The following is a 15,663-nucleotide window of genomic DNA, read 5'->3' as shown; positions in this document are numbered from 1 at the left end:
GGATAATCCAGGAAATTACAGGCCGGTGAGCCTTACGTAAGTTGTGGAGAAATTATTGAAGAAGATTATTCGTGACAGGATTTACTACCATTTGGAAGCAAATGGGAGTATTAGTGAGAGGCAGCATGGTTTTGTGAAGTGGGGGTCGTGTCTCACTAACTTGATTGGGTTTTTCAAGGAAGTAACAAAGATCATCGATGATGGAAGGGCAGTGGATGTTATCTACATAGATTTCAATAAGGCCTTTGACAAGGTCCCTCATGGCAGACTGGTACAGAAGGTAAAATCGCACGGGATCAGAGGTGAGCTGGCAAGAATTGGCTTGGTCATAGAAGACAGAGGGTAGCAGTGGAAGAGTGCTTTTCTGAATGGAGAGCTGTGACTAGTGGAGTTCCGCAGGTATCAGTGCTGGGACCTTTGCTGTTTGTAGTATACATAAATGATTTGGAACAAAATGTAACTGGGCTAATTAGTAAGTTTTCAGACGACACTAAGGTTGGAGGAGTTGCAGATAGTGAAGAGCATTGTCAAAGGATGCAACGGGATACAGGTCGGTTGGAGACTTGGTTGGAGAAATGGCAGATGGAGTTTAATCCAAACAAATGCGAGGTAATGCATTTTGGAAGGTCTAATACAGGCAGGAATTATACAGTAAATGGCAGAACCCTTAAGTGCATTGACGGGCAGAGGGATCTGGGTGTACAGATCCACAGGTCACTGAAAGTGGCAACGCAGGTGGATAAGCCAGGAAGGCATATGGCATGTTTGCCTTCATTGGCAGGGGTATTGAGTATAAAAGCTGGGAAGTAATGCTGCAGCTGTATAGAACCTTGGTTAGGCCACACTTGGAATATTGCGTGCAATTCTGGTCGCCACATTACCAGAAGGATATGGAGGCATTGGAGAGGGTGCAGAGGAGGTTTACCAGGATGCTGCCTGGTCTGGAGGTTATTAGCTATGAGGAGAGGTTGGAGAAACTCGGATTGTTCTCACTAGAGCGACGGAGATTGAGGGGTGACTTGATAGAAGTTTACAAAATTATGAGTGGCATGGACAGAGTAGGTAGTCAGAAGCTTTTTCCCAGGGTGGAAGAGTCAATTACTAGGGGACATAGATTTAAGGTGAGAGAAGAAAACTTTAAAAGAGATGTACAGGTCAAGTTTTTTATGCAGAGGATAGTGAATGTCTGGAATTTGCTGCCAGAGGAGGTGGTGGAAGCAGGTACGATAGTGGTGTTTAAGAGGCAGCTTGACAAATACATGAATAGGATGGGAATAGAGGGATACGGACCCCGGAAGTGCAAAATGTTTTAGTTGGCGGGCAATATGATCGGCGCAGGCTTGGAGGGCCGAAGGGCCTGTTCCTGCGCTGTACTTTTCTTTGTTCTTTGTTTTCTCTGTTCTTTGATTTCTGGAGTATGGATATTCTTCTGCAATCACAACCAAGAACAAGGCAGTGCGGCCTCCTGCCTCCTCACTGCCCCATCCTTGATTTTCATCCTACTCAGCCTCAGCAAGGACCTCTACAGGACGCCGTTTCCCCCCTCACAGCATGTAAATACAAGTGCGGAGTGGGACACAGCCCTCTCATTCTATTTCTCTGCTGTCCTCCTCAGCACAGGACTCCCTGGTGAAAAGTGGCGGTAGACTTGAGGCATCAGTGGGAAGGTCAAAATCTCTTTAAATGGATGGAGAGGACAATCGCCATGTCAGGTGCATCGATGCAATAGTGATCATTGTGCCATCAGATCTGAGTTGATTTGGCAAGCCCGCTGCAGTAATATTAACATCAGATTTAAGGACTTTTCAGCTTTCTAACCTGAGTGAAGACTCGGGAAAAGCAGATTGGGGAATGTCGCTGATGGAAATAATATTGAAGAAAAATGATGTAACTCTGTAAATATGGACAAGGACACTGTGTATATCCCTCTGTGCTACAGTGAACCTCATGGTGGCTTTCACAAGGGGATTCATAGAAATAAATAGAAGGGCTTCACCCAGGTATCGAAGGAGAGATTAAGGACATATAAATACAATTGAGCACAACCAAAATTCTCACTGTAGGATTATGATGTTGGAGGCCTTTTAGGGAAGCTCTCCAGAGGAAAAGAGGTCAGTGACAGTCCTGGAGATTATGGTTTGATATTCGGTGGTGGGCTCATGGTCCAGGGGGAGATGTCGAAGAGTTGCTGTTCAGCCTCTGCAATGTAAAGGTCAAATCCTCAGACAGCAACAGAACCACCCCTGGTCTGCAGGCTTGATAACAATATTAAAATTAAATCTGAGAGGATGAGGTTCTTCAAGTTTAGAGGAAGACAGGCTAGAGGAGAGCAGAGAAATTAAGGCAGCTGATGTTGCATCAGCAGTTCTCAATGAAAAGAACAAGAGAGAGTAAGAGGCAAGCATGCACAGCCTTCAACTTCCAGTCACCTGTCGCTTTAATTCTCCATCTTGCTCTCACACTGACCTCACTGCTCTCAGCCTCCTGTACTGTTCCAATGAAGCTCAATGTAATTTTGAGGAACAGCACCTCATCTGTTGATTAAGCACTTTACAGCCTTTGGGACTCATCATTGAGTTCAACAATTTCAGATTGTCATCTCTTCCTCCATTTTGTTTCCTTTATTTTTCAGGTTTTGGTTCCCTCCTGCCTCTTTGTTTTTGCTTTCAGGTGGCAGCTGTTCATCATTCTACCATTGGCACCTTCTCTAGACACATCTTTAGTTTATTTATTTCTTCTATTCTCACTCCTTTTAGCCCTGCCACCACCAAATCTTTTGTCATTAAACTCTCTTGTCTTCCACCCAATCAGAGACCGACCATTTAGTTCTTTTTCCCACCCTCCCCCATTTTACCTGCTGAAAACCTATGACTTTTACAACTTTTCCCAGTTCTGATGAAAGACTATCAACCTGGAACACTAACTCTATTCCTCTCTCCACAGTTGTTGTCAGTCCTGCTGAGTATTTCCAGTATCTGAGGTATTTTGCTCTTGGAAGGCTTGGGTTATTACTTCCTTGATGAAGTGAAGGAGATTTGTTGGGCAGAATTGCCTCCATTTCTGTTTCATGCTGACTGCTGTTAACCGGGTAATATTATGCAGATAACCCTGAAGTTCTGATAATCTGACAATCAATTTCATCTTTTACATGCAATAGGAGTGTAACTAATGGGCTTGTAGTTAGTTACCTGTGTCTGTTACGCATCCCTTTCCGTAATGGACACCATATTAAACTGTTTACGATCTACTGGTATCTCCTAGATGCTCACTGATGCCCTCATGACCATCGTGGCCTCAGAAATTTTTAAAAACCTTCGCCCCCCACCACACCCCCCCGTCCCCCCCTCCCTCCCATGGCCTCCACAACCTGCACCCCTGCTTGGCTATCTCAGTCTCCAAGGGTTCATTAATTCGGTCCTGGATTCCATCTCCTTTGTAATAAAGTCAGTGATTTTATTTCACATGTATCTCTTCCAGTGAGAGTATGTGGATCACGTGAATACTTGGAGAAAGTAATTATTCTGAATATTTATTATCTTATGCTCATCCTCAAGCCATTTTCCTCTTTTACAGTTTTCATCCTTCCTCTGATGACCCTCTCATTTTGGTGGTGCAGAAATACTTTTTTATTACTGTGCTTAGCTTCTGTAGAGAAATTTTCCCAATGGGAAAAGGACTAGTAGCTTGAGTGGTTGTGTGTTCAATTCCCACTATATTAAGTCAGGTAAATGAATTTAATAAATCTGGTCATTTAAGAACTGGCACTAGAACGGATGGGCCTTGAAAATTATTAGCTTGCCGACTGGTTCACTAATGTGTTTCAGGGAAGGGAACTCACCATCCCTACCAGTGTTGCCTACATTTCAGGACCAAATAGAAGTGCCATGCTCTTTTAATATGTTTATGCAATTCATTGTATTCATCCCAACAGCCTGGTTCCCCTTTTAACCCGCTGGCAGTGTTGATAGTGCTTTGTGGTTTAGCTCACTTTTTAATTTGTTTGTTAATCCATTTAAAGTCAGATTAGCTTGGGTTTGAGCTGGTAGGTTTTGGAAAGGTACTTATCATGCAGGCTCATCACTTGTTCCACTTGTTTTGTACTGAGTGCTGTTGAACAAGCTCCCACAATTTATTTGCTGAAATTGTTCCTCTGTTTCCATAAATAATGCAAAGGGGGCTTTTTGGCTTTTGTTTGTACTGCTGAAACAGGCAGCATAAAGCGATGGCCGGAATTTTTGTTCAGCTGGAGAGCCTACCCGTCTGCACAAAAGTGCCTGCTGAGGCTCGGGTCTGGAAGCCCTGCCCCTGAACACAGCTCTGCCCTTTTGAGGGTATATAAATGTGCTTAACTACTTGAAATTGGAGGGAAGTAATTAAATGTGATTGGGTGAGTAGTTAGCGAAGCATTAGCTGACCAGTTGTCAGTTTTGCCTTGATCTTGATGTGCTGAATTCTTTGTTTCTGAAACATTGTAATTTTTCACTGAATTGAAAGGATTTCTTTTTTTTCTCAAATCACTGATATTAGACCACAATTGGTGTGGGGTGGGAGGATGGATCACTGAACTTTGCTTAATCATAGTTCGGGTGCTGAAATGAAGCTTCAATCGAAATTCATTATTGCTCTTGGGTTTTCTAGTGCTACTACTTCTTAATCTCATAGTCATAGAGTTACACAGCACAGAAGCAGGCCCTTCGGCCCATCGTGTCTGTGCCAGCCATTGAGCACCTATCTATTCTAATCCCGTTTCCAGGCAATTGGCCTGTAGCCCTGCATGCTATGGTGTTTCAAGTGCTCATCTAAATATGAATAGAATGGTGAGGGATCCTGTCTCTACCACCCCCTCGGGCAGTCTCTGCCTCTGGGTGAAAATTATTTCCTCAAATCCTCTTACCTTAAATCTATTCCTGCTCATTGTTGACACCTCTGCTAAGGGGAAAACTTTCTTCCTATCTGTGCCCCTCATAATTTTGTACACCTCCTAGTCTACTGAGCTTGTCACAGGGAAGGACTCCACCTACTCAAAACATTGATTAAAGCATTGTGGGTTTTCCAGTAAACGATTTAAAAACTGTTAGGTCCTGAATTCAAGGCCAGGCATTGAGGTAGAGAATGGATGAGTTGTTTACCATGGGGCTGCTGTGTTTCTTCCAGTTGGATGGCACCTGGGTCTAATTGAGTCTTCCTTTCTATTGTGCGTCTCCCTGCAGTCCTTTTACTTTGACCAGGATGATGTTGCCCTGCATCACTTTGCGGAGTTCTTCAAGGAGCAGTCACATGAGGAACGGGAACACGCTGAGAAACTGATGAAATTCCAGAATAAACGTGGAGGCCGGATCATCCTGGAGGATGTCAAGGTTTGATCTTCAACTTGGAGTTTTCTATGCGATTTAGATTGCTGTAAAGAAAGTTCCTTGTTATTTAAAATGGTTCATTATTTTGCTGTTACGCCCTAAGCTCTCAATCCATTGAGATTCATGACTCAAATTGTTGATGTTTGTGCAAAGTGAGAACAGTTATAGGATGAGTTGGTGTGATGTTGATCTTTGGATAATCTGATTAATGGATAGAGGAGGATCAATAAAAATGGATATTGAGAAATAACTACTTTTGCACTGTAAAGTCTTAACCTAGACTTTGTGGTGTTTGCATAGGGAACTGGTGTCAAATGTGGGCTGAAGATGTCAGCATAGATGGATGAAGTCCTTTTTTGAGGATTTAACAAGGACTAATAATTGGGAATGGAAGCTTTTGGCTAAAAATTGCAAAGCCAAGTCACTGAACTGATCTTGTGTTGATTTAATAGTCTCCACTATCATCCCAGTGATTTTAAACTCTCAGTACTCCCAACATGCTGCTCTTTATGTGCACAGACTAACTTCTGTTACTTCTAAATTGTAACATCCCTTGGACTTTCCACTCCCAATGCCACTAACAAGACCTCTCTTCCTCTTTCAGAAACCAGAGCAGGATGAGTGGAGCCATGGTCTGGAGGCAATGCTGAGAGTCTGCAGATGGAGAAGAATGTGAACCAGAGTCTGCTGGATCTGCACAAGCTCTCCTCTGGGAACACTGACCCTCATGTAAGTTCCATGTTTATTTCTCCTCCTTCCCACCCCCATGGTGTTGGAGCTGATGTTGGTATTTGCCATTCACTGACAGAATTCCATACATTTACATTACACACTTGTGGATTTGTTTTTATTTTAAGCAAAGGCCATCTACACCGTAGACCTGGATAACTAAACTGTCCCATTCTGAGGCATCAATGTTTCTTGAGTTCACTCAGTTTTGTGACTTGTCCATAATCCATGTGCATTGTTCACCATCATGCTACTGTGCACAAAATATCCTCATCTGGACAAGTTCCAGATTAATAATACATTTTCTCTCCTATTGTCTTGTTTTCAGTTGTGTGACTTCCTGGAGACTCACTACTTGGATGAGCAAGTGAAGATGATCAAGAAGCTTGGAGATCACATCACCAACCTGAAGAGACTGGGAGCCCCTAAGAATGACATGGGAGAGTACCTGTTTGACAAACTCACTCTGAATTGACTGAATTTAGAATCATTCTGTACAGGATGGGAATTAAGTGTGATTTTGAATTTTCTGTGCTCTATTCCTATTCCCAGTTGTTGCTGTATTTGGAAATTTTTTAAAAAAAATCATTCAATTGATTTGTCTTTGTATAATTCAGTAGTTGATTTGGCAGATTGTGGTGATTCCTAGCTGTCTAACATCTGAGCACATTAAAACTTGCCTTTAAATTTCCTTCCTTCCTACCCAGCTTCCTAAATTTGACTCACTGTCTGTCTGGGATAATTCACTTACAGCTTGCAATTTTGATTCGGAAGTTTGTGGGGGATTTCTGAAAAGTGTAATTTCTGCCACTGTAATCTGCTAATTTCAGCTGCTTTCCTTACAGCTGCAGATGACATGTCAAGATGTTGTGGGACTGCTGGAGAGGTGGTGGGATAGTGGTGTTGTCCCTGTGGGACCACTGGAGAGCTAGGGTAAAGCCAGGGACCTGGCTTTGAATCCTGTCATGGCAGACGGTGAAATTTAAATCCAGTAAAAATCGAATTATAAGTCTAACTGTGAAGCCATTGCTGATTGTTTAGAAACCCATTTCCTTCACCCATGCCCTTAGGGAAGGAAATCTGCCATCTTTACCTGGTCTGGCCTACATGTGACTCCAGACCCATAGCAATGTGGTTGACTCTTAAAATGCACCCTGAGCAAAGGCAATTAGGGATGGACAATAAATGCTGGCTTATCTGCAATGCCTGAATCCTATGAACGAAATTTTAAAAAGGCACTGAGTTACTGGGCAGAATTTTCCACTCCAGCCCACACTCCATTGGTGGGAGTGGGAAATCGGAGTGTCCTCAACTGGAGACCAGGGCAGGTGAGCACTGGTCGTCCAAGTAACTATGTGGTGGGTTGGGCAAGAAGTCATATGCCCTGCAGTCAAGTCCAGGCACCATATGTAAAAGGCACCCAGACAGCCTGTGATTCAGCACACCAGGCCTCAGTCACTGGTCCCACAGTGGTCTGCGAGGAGGACACCAGAGTGGTCAGCACAGAGGCAGAGGAAGAGTGTCCTGCGGTATGGAAAATATAGCAACAATTTCAAGTGAGCACCAATGGCAAAGCCAGTTTCTACTGCCTATTCTTAAAAGCCCTTGAGTGGGTGCTGCCCATGCGGGGTGGGGAGGAGGCCGGAGTAGGGGTCAACTTATAGGTGCTGCTGAGGCCATGCTTCCATTGCCCTTGTCCCTCTAGTTACTAGAGTGGGTCTGGAGGAGGCTGCCAAAGTAGCGCTGAGAACTAGCTGCAGTGTATCTTACACATGGCACACACACACACACACACACACACACACACACACAGCCAGCAATCAGTCTGTGGTGGAAGGACTCAACATTGATGGTGCTGGGTGGGGTTCCAATCAAGCGACCTCCTTCATCCTGGATGGTCTCCAGCTTCCTTAGTGCTGTTGGAGCCACATTCATCGTGTGAAATGGACAATATTGCCTCGGGCTGTGAGGACATGTGCCTTCTATATGGTGGACAGGCATTTGGGAGTCACAATGTCATGTGCCAGCTTCTGGATTAGCTGCATGTGACCTGCTCCTACATCAGAAGTGCTCACAATCCATCTATCTAACTTTATGCGGGAGAAGACAGCGCACAACACGCGAGGGAGGGAGAAGATGGGAGGAGGCAGGCCCGAGATCCTTCCCCTCACACAATTTGAGCAGCTGGCTGCCGAGCTGGCAGGGGAGGATCGTGACCCTGCCTGTGCCCAGGGTGAGATCGGCCTCCCCCAAGCATCCAGTGAGGGAGCAAGGGTAACCTCTGCAAATCGGAACCGGAGGGTGAGGTGCTGTGCAACGTAGGAGGCAGCCTAGGCACTCACTCATTCTCTCCTCTCCCCATTCCAGGTGCCAGCAGGAAGAGGGTAAGGCCAGCCCCACACCTCATCTCAGCCCCGGCCTCCAGGAGACCTCGCAAGAGGACTACACACCTGTACAGCCATCCCAGCATTCACCTTCTCCCTGCACCAGCCCACAGACACACACCTCGGTGGCTCGTCGATCTAGTTTAGGCTCGGGCTCACACTCTGGTGGTCACCTCACAGACACCCGTCCACAGCAGGAGGAGGCAGTGACAGCCACGCTCTCTGGCACTCACAGGGCTGCTGGCAAAGTGGCCCCTGCTAAGTCCGAGTCAGATGATGTGCCTCTGGGGGCGGTCCTGGAGAAGATGCTGGATTATCATCGAGACGCAGGGAAACATCAGGCAGAGGTGTCAGAGGCCCTCAACAGAGTGGTACGCAAAGCGGAGGAGACATGTGCAATCGAAGCATCTCTATATTACACACACTCAGTAGGTTTCAAAAGACGTGGGGCAGAATTGTCCCAGATTTGCACAAAGCGCAGTAGTGGGCGGGGAAAGGAATGTTTAACCGTCAGCCCCAATGGCGGCTTTTCGTGCCATATGATCCCAAACCCGCCTCATTAATCATGCATTCCTGGGAAACACGCCGTTTCCATGGCAGGCGGGCTTGCATTTGCTCCTCACGCCATCACCTCGCCACTTCCTCACACCGGATGCCACATTTAAAGTGCAGCTGCGCGCACACCTCTCAGTGATTCCACCCAGGACTTAGCACAGAAAACATCTCTAAGGTGTTGGAAAATCAAGGGGTGGATGATCTGTTGCAGTTATATAAAGGGTGAGTTTGAGCATATCTGGAACATTATGTTCAGCTCTGATATATTGGCTTTGGAGAGAGTACGGCACAGATTCACCAGAATGTTACCAGGACTGAAGGGGTTAAATTATGAGGCAGTTTGCACAGAACAGTCTCGTATTCCCTTAAGTACAGAAGAATAAGCGATGATTATGATTGAGGTGTTGAAGATGATTAATAGATTTGATAGGGTAGATATAGGGGAATGATTTCTTCTGGTGAGGTAGTCCAGCACAGGGGCAGAATAATCTTAAGATTAGAGCTGGGCTGTTCAGGGGGGTTGTTAGGAAGCATTTCTTCACTCAAAGGATCAAAATCTGGAACTCTCTCCCAAAAAATGCTGAGGGTCATTTGAACATTTTGAAACTAATACTGCTAGTTATTTGTTAGCTAAGGGTTTGAAGGGATATGGAATCAAGGCAGGTTAATGGAGTTAGACTACCAACCAACATGATCAAATTGAATGGTGGAACAGACTTGAGGGGCTGAATGGCCTCCTCCAGTTCCAATGTTCCAATCACAGAAAAATCATCTAAACCCATCTGTATTCCACAGATGTGATTGGCTCTGGGTAACGCACCCCACCCCTTCTCCTTAATAGGTAGCTGGATTCATGGCAGATTCCTGATTGGCTATTAGGGATTGATCATCATTGGTGATATCATTCCCTGTGTGAATACAGGATTGCGTGGAGCCTTTCCTGCGCCTCTTACGGAGGAGGTTGTCGGGATTGGTTCTGCGCAGGCCGGGCATCGGGGTGGTCCTTCAGGCTTACGCCGATGACGTGCTCCTTATGTTTAGCGACCCGGCTGACCTGCGGAGGATGCGTGAGTGCCAGGAGGTCTACTCTGCCGCTTCTTCTGCTAGGATCAACTGGGATAAATGTTCTGGACTCCTGGTCGGCCCGTGGCAGATGGATCCCCTACCCGAGGAGCTCAGGCCTTTCACCTGGAGCAGGACCAGCCTCCTCTACCTGGGGGTCCATTTCTGCCCTGCTGAGGAATCCTGGCCGGCGAACTGGCAGGAACTGGAGACGAAAGTCACCGCTCGCCTGCGGCGCTGGACAGGACTGCTCCGAGTGCTGTCTTACCGGGGTCGAGTTCTGGTCATAAACCAGCTGATTGCCGCCATGTTGTGGTATCGGCTGGTCACTTTGACCCCTCCCCCGGACTTTGTCACAAAAATCCAGAGAATGCTCGTCGACTTCTTCTGGGACAAAAGATTGCACTGGGTCGCTGCTGAGGTTCTGAGTCTCCCGCTTAGGGAGGGCGGTCAGGCGCTAGTGTGCCTACGCACCCAGGTGGTGACCTTCCGCTTTCAGACCCTGCAGCGATACCTTTACGTTGAGCCCCCTCCGAGATGGTGTGCCCTGGTGACGTATTTCTTCCGCCAGGTGCACGGCCTGAATTATGACGTGCAGCTCCTGTTTATAGAGCAGAGGGGCCTCGGTGGCTCCTTACAGGCGTTGCCCGTCTTTTACCAGGACCTGATCAAAGTCTGGAACATGGTCGCCTTGCGACGCAGCTCTCCCCCGTCAGGACTAGCGGCTATTGTCAGAGAGCCGCTGCTCAGAAATCTGCTCCTCTGTCCTTTTCAGTGGCTGGCGGAGAGGAGGGCTGTGGCTGCCGGGGTGACCAGGATCGGGGACGTGCTGGGTGGCGGAGGACTGGGCTGGATGCTCCCGCAGGAGTTGGCGCATCGCGTATCTGTGAGTGTCCAGCTCACAGCCGATGCCATCCAAGACCTAAGGACGGTCGTGCTCGGACCCGATGTAATTTAAGGTCTCGAGGTGGCCCAGGTGCGCGGTGGTCTTCCGGCTGAACGATCCCCTGTTCAGACGGAATTCCACATTGGCCCCAAGCCCCGAACCCTCCCTCGGGTGCCGGTGCCCTGCAATATGAGCCACCTCGGGGACATGCCCTCCGTGCCATTTGGCACGGTGCGGAGGAGCTTTCTGTACAGACTGCTGCTGCACACCTTCCATTTTCTCACCCTCGTCCGCCGCCCGGACACGCCCTGGCGTGCCTTGTTGCCGTCCGGTGGCGGAGGCCCCCGATGGGAGGCCCTCTACGGAGGTGTCCTCCCGCTTTCTATCAGGGACCTGGGTTGGTGGGTGTTGCACGCAGCAGTCCCCTATAATCGAAGAATGTGTAGGTTCGCGGACTCCCAGGACACCTGTCCTTTTTGTGGTCTTGTGGAGTCCGTGGACCACGTTTATATAGGGTGTGGTAGGCTGCACTCCCTTTTTAGTTATTTAAAAAACCTTTTATTACTGTTTTGTTTGCACTTCAGTCCCACGCTCCTGATCTACGGACACCCGGTGCGGAAGGGGGTCGGAAAGGAGGAGGACCTCCTCGTGAACCTGCTCCTGGGCCTGGCCAAGTTGGTCATTAACAGGTCCAGGCAGCAGGCGATCGAGGGGGGAGTCCCGCCCTATTGTTTGTCCCTCTTCCGCGGCTATGTTCGAGGTCGGGTGTCCCTGGAGAGGGAGCACGCGGTGTCTGCCGGCACTCTCGAGGCCTTCCGTGCTTGGTGGGCACCACGGGGACTGGGGTGTTTTATTGAGCCCTTTAATCACATTTTGGTTTGATGTTTTTAAGTTTCCTTTAAACTTTTTCCTTGATTTTACAGCTGACCTGACTTAGGGGCTATGCTTGATTTATCCCTTATTTTGTTAATTTAGTTAATTGTTTTAACTCAAAAGAGTTACAGGATGTCCTAGCAGTATAAATACAAGAGCTTGTGAGGGAAGAGGTTAGGTTGCAGTTTGAGTTTAGTTTCTGTCACTAGTAAAAGTAAAGATGGCTTCCCAAGTGTGTCAGAACTACCACAAAGACTGTGAGGATGCTGTTAACAAGCAGATCAACCTGGAGCTCTATTCCTCCTATGTTTACCTCTCCATGGTCAGTTTAGTTGCTATTTTATAATTAAGACAATGACTTCAATGCATTGAGCAGGTCGAATTTCTTTGTCAATGAGTTGGCTTTAGATTGTAAGGCTGTGATGCCACCCGTTGCCTGCTTTCCCCCTGACTCAATGCAATAAACATTCTCTCTGAAGACAGGATTGTGTTCTGTAATTAATTGCCCTGTTCCTGAAGTGTAAGTGTCCCATGGAGTTTTTAATAGTGGATTCATCTTGAGGTGTGAGTCTGGTCAACATGGATGGAAGCAATTAAATGTAACAGAGTGACTAGTTAGTGGAACATTCCCTGACTAGTTTATAGTCTACTATTTCTAAGGCTTCTGTTGTGCTGAACTCTTTCTCACCTCCAGACTGGATCCTTAATATGAAGCAATGATTCAGAATCTTCAACTACTGAATTTGATGGTTTCTTTTCTCCACCGCTGACATTAGATTTTTGTGGAAGAAGAGAAAGAAAAAGATATGTCTGATTAGTTAGTGTACAAATGAAGCTTAAATAGTATGCTTTGTAATATAAACTCATTCTGCTGAACTAGACACAAGAACTTCCACTATATTGAGAAACATTGAGGTGATATCAGTTTACTTAAATTTGTAAGCTCATCATTAATTAAAAGCCAGGTTTTGAGGTGGAGGGAGGGTAACTTATCTACCTGAAGCTGCCATTTTTAAGTTCTCTACGGGTGAGATATGGAGTTTGTTCTGAATCTTCCATTCCTTCTCTACCTGCAGTCCTCATACTTTGACCGGGATGATGTTGCCCTGCGTCACTTTGCTGAGTTCTTCAAGGAGCAGTCACATGAGGAACGGGAACACGCTGAGAAATTGATGAAATTCCAGAATAAACGTGGAGGCTGGATCATCCTGGAGGACATCAAGGTTGGGTTTTAACATGAATGTTTTCTGGGATGCAATTTAGATTAATTGAACTATTTAAAGGAACCTTTTTATTATCTTGCCATTGCACCCTTTAGTTTGTAATGCATTGAGATTAATAACAAATTGCTGGTGTTGGGGGCCAAGTGAGAGCTGGTATAGGATAAATTGATTTTTTGGATTACCTGATCTAATGGATAGAGGATGATCAATAAATCTGAATATTTGGATGGAATGATTTTCTACACTCTGAACTATTACTCCAGAATTTGTGGTGCCCGTATAGGAGGCTGGTGTGAAATGTGGGCCAAAGCTGCAAGCATGGATAGGTGAAGTCCTTTTTAGGATTTTAAACAAGGACTAGTTAATGCAGTCATTGAATGCTCTCCAATCTTGTGTCCAGTAATAGTCTCTGTCATCCCAGTAAATATTCCAGCATGCTACTTTTTACATGTACAGACTAAATTCTGCTGCTTCTAAATTGTAACATCCTGTGGACTTTCCACTCCGAGTAGCACTAACAAGACCTCTCTTTTCCCCTTTCAGAAACCAGAGCAGGATGAGTGGAGCAATGGTCTGGAGGCAATGCAGAGAGCTCTGCAGGTGGAGAAGAATGTGAACCAGAGTCTGCTGGATCTGCACAAGCTCTCCTCTGGGAACAATGACCCTCATGTAAGCCCCATGTTTATTTCATCTGCCCCCACCCCCATGGTGTTGGAGCTGATGTGGGTATCCGACATTCACTGACAGAACTCCATAGGTTCATTGGGAGATTTGTTTTTCCTAAGCAAAGGCCATCTACACTGTAGTCATGGATCAATAACTGTCCCGTTCTGAGACATCCATGTTTCTTGAATTCACTCAGTTTAACGGAATTGAATTGCAACTTGTGGGTAAATCTGCACATCACCATGTGCATTACATTTACCATCATCCTGGGGGGGAGGGGGAGAAAATGAGGCTAATTCTCTTCTGGAGAAGATCCATGCTAATGATACTCACTCATTTCTCTTGTCTTGTTTCCAGCTTTTTGACTTCCTGGAGACTCACTACTAGGATGAGCAAGTGAAGATGATCAAGGAACTTGGAGATCACATCAGCAACCTGAAGAGACTGGGATGTCCTGAGAATGGCATGGGACAGTACCTGTTTGACAAGCTCACCCTGGGGGAGAGTGACTGAATCTAGAATCATTCTATACATGGTGGAAATTAAGTGTGATCAAATAATTCCAATTCTGGAGCTGTTGCTGTATTTGTAAATAAAAATATTTATCATTGAACTGATTTTTCTTTGTATAATTCAGAAGCTGATTTGATTATTCAAATCATGGAAACAAACATTTGACCCCATTAGAACTTGCCTTAAGTATTTATTACCCGAGCTTCCGAAACTGATTCCCTTAGCTTGCAACTTTGATTTAGGAGCCTGTAGGGATTTCTAAAATGTCATTTCTGCAATTGAAACTGTTAATTTCTCCTACAAAGGAGTTTCCTTACAAAGTTGGGGAATGGGCACTGATTTCATGGTTACCACCTCCTACTAAGCATGGAGGCTATCTGCTTCAGACTTGCAACTGCCAAGGAGGAAGGTGTATAATTGAGGTGTCTCTGTATTTGGCTGTAACACACCATTCACTGTTGCTAAAGCTGTTATTTTTCTCTAGCTTTGTAAACATAGAGCATTCACCACCTTAAACCTGCATTTCTGAGCAGGGTGGCATTTATTTTACTGCCATCTGCACATTTACTCTCCAAGGGCTGTACTTCCTCAATATCTTGGATGAGCCAATGCAGAAATTCCTGGGCCAGGTAACCAAAACACAATCTCTAGATTTAAGAATTTTTTTTTGTGATTCCCCTCAGCATTTGGGGGAGATGATACTCTTTTCAAGTTATCAACAGTCACAGATTGCAACTCTTTTTTCGAGTACAATCACAGTTCTTGGTTTCCAGGAGTGGGACATGAACCCACAACCCTCTGATTCAAAGGCAAGAGTGCTATGAACTGAGCCACAGCTGACACCTCTTGGGGGAGATGATACTCTTTTGAGTTATCAACAGTCACAGATCGCAACTCTTTTGAGTACAATCACAGTTCTTGGTCTCCAGGAGTGGGACATGAACCCACAACCCTCTGATTCAAAGGTGAGGGTGCTATGAACTGAGCCACAGCTGACATCTCTTGGGGAGATGATGATGCAGTGATAATGTTACTAGACTAATAAACCTGTGGCCAAACTAATGCACTGGGTACATGGCACAAATTCCACCAGAAAAGCTGGTGGAATTTAAATTCAATTAATAATCAGGAGTTGAAAACTGGTCTCAGTAATGGTGCCATGAAATTGTCATCAAAACCCATCTGGTTCATTAATGTCCTTTAGGAAAGGAAACCTGCCCTCTATATCTGATCTGACTGCCTGTGACTTCTCACCTAAAGCAACAAGGTTGACTCTGAACTGCCCTCTGAATCAGCCTAGCAAGCCACTCTGTCCAAGGCAATTGGAGATGGGCAACAAATACTGGCCTTGCCAGTGACACCCACAGCCCATGAAAGTAAAATTTTTTAAAAGTAGACCTGAAATTTTCAGAAGAGAA

General features: G+C 45.8%; 2 pseudogenes across 2 annotated transcripts; both read left to right on the top strand.

Moving 5' to 3' along the window:
• The first annotated feature begins 5,216 nt into the window (after positions 1-5,216).
• LOC144668684 (ferritin heavy chain, oocyte isoform-like) lies at positions 5,217-6,878 on the top strand (annotated as a pseudogene). Its single transcript, XR_013573536.1, has 3 exons — positions 5,217-5,357; positions 5,959-6,083; positions 6,412-6,878. The product of XR_013573536.1 is annotated as a ferritin heavy chain, oocyte isoform-like (transcript).
• Positions 6,879-11,976: 5,098 nt separating this feature from the next.
• LOC144668674 (ferritin heavy chain B-like) lies at positions 11,977-14,345 on the top strand (annotated as a pseudogene). The gene is made up of 4 exons (XR_013573530.1): positions 11,977-12,165; positions 12,920-13,066; positions 13,610-13,735; positions 14,090-14,345. The product of XR_013573530.1 is annotated as a ferritin heavy chain B-like (transcript).
• The last annotated feature ends 1,318 nt before the right edge of the window (positions 14,346-15,663 follow it).

Source organism: Cetorhinus maximus, chromosome 2, assembly GCF_964194155.1.
Source record: "Cetorhinus maximus chromosome 2, sCetMax3.hap1.1, whole genome shotgun sequence".
NCBI lineage: Eukaryota > Metazoa > Chordata > Chondrichthyes > Lamniformes > Cetorhinidae > Cetorhinus > Cetorhinus maximus.
This window is presented reverse-complemented; position numbering and strand designations above follow the sequence as displayed.